A 1,490-nucleotide genomic window follows, 5' to 3' on the forward strand; every position below is an offset into this window, starting at 1 on the left:
ATCCAAATATTAAAATTCTTAGATACTTATAAAAAATTTATTGATTATTAATAAAAAAATACTTTCTTCTTATTTTTAAAATAATCTCAACTTTTGTATTTATTTTTATATTAACTTTTATTATATTATATTCAACTAAGGTAAATAATAAATTATGATTTTAAATATTTCTTAAAAAATCATAATTTTTTATAACGAATTTCTAATAAAAAAGAAATTCGTTTTAAATTATAAAAAAATATATATTTATTCAGAATTATGATTTTTTTTAGAAATATTTAGAATTATAATTCATTATTTGCTTTAGTTGAATATAATAAAAGTTAATATAAAGAAAATACAAAAAGTAAGATTATTTTAAAAATAAGAAGATTTTTTTTTTAAAAATAATCAATAATTTTTTTAGAAGTATTTAAGAAATATAATTTTTTGATTGATTAAATATTTAAAAAATTATTTTTTATTTGTTACCAAAAATAGATGAAACTATCTTTAGAAAGAATCCTGTAAATGATGAATCCAAAAGAGGTCATTTAATAACCGTTAGATTAAAGTACAATCAATGGTTATAAAAGAGTGTAACAATTAGTGTAACTTATTGGTGTAATTTGATCCCTCCTCTGTTATATAACATCCTTAGGCATAAATTATAAGCAAATTTTACCATTTTAGAATTATTGAATAATTAGTGAATCTAGTCAATTTATAATCTAAATGAATAACTTTTAAATTAGTCAAAAAGTTAAAGTTGTATATAAAAGAAAACGGGGAAAGTAATATATTACACCTTTTGCAATTTAAATTAATTGTATTTTGTAAACAATCAACCTTTTCTAAAAGGACGCGGGGAAGTGGAATATTAATATTAATTAAACAACAAATTTGGACATTACATAGAAATTAGTTTCAAATTAAGAATTTTTTTTTTATAAAAAATTATGATTTTTTAAGAAATATTTAAAATCATAATTTATTATTTACCTTAGTTGAATATAATATAATAAAAGTTAATATAAAAAAAATACAAAAGTTGAGATTATATTAAAAATAAGAAGAAAGTATTTTTTTTATTAATAATCAATAAAAATTTTTATAAGTATTTAAGAATTTTAATATTTGGATTTAATAAATATTTAGGAAATTATATTTTATTTATTACCAAAATAGAGGAAATTATCTTTATAAAGAATCGTGTCAATGATGAGTCTAAAAGAGGTTATTTAATAACCGTTAGATTAAAATACAATCAATGGTTATAAAAGAGTGTAACAATAAAGTGTAACTTATTGGTGTAATTTGAACCCTCCTCATATATATATATATATATATATATATATATATATATATATATATATATATATATATATATATATATATATATATATATATATATATATATATATATATATATATATATAGATTTAAGGGTTAATAGTCGTTTATCCCCCTGTCATATAGACGAGTTTTGATTTAAACCCCTTTAAAAAAAA

This window comes from Vicia villosa, linkage group LG3 (genome assembly GCF_029867415.1).
Source record: "Vicia villosa cultivar HV-30 ecotype Madison, WI linkage group LG3, Vvil1.0, whole genome shotgun sequence".
In the NCBI taxonomy this organism is placed as follows: domain Eukaryota; kingdom Viridiplantae; phylum Streptophyta; class Magnoliopsida; order Fabales; family Fabaceae; genus Vicia; species Vicia villosa.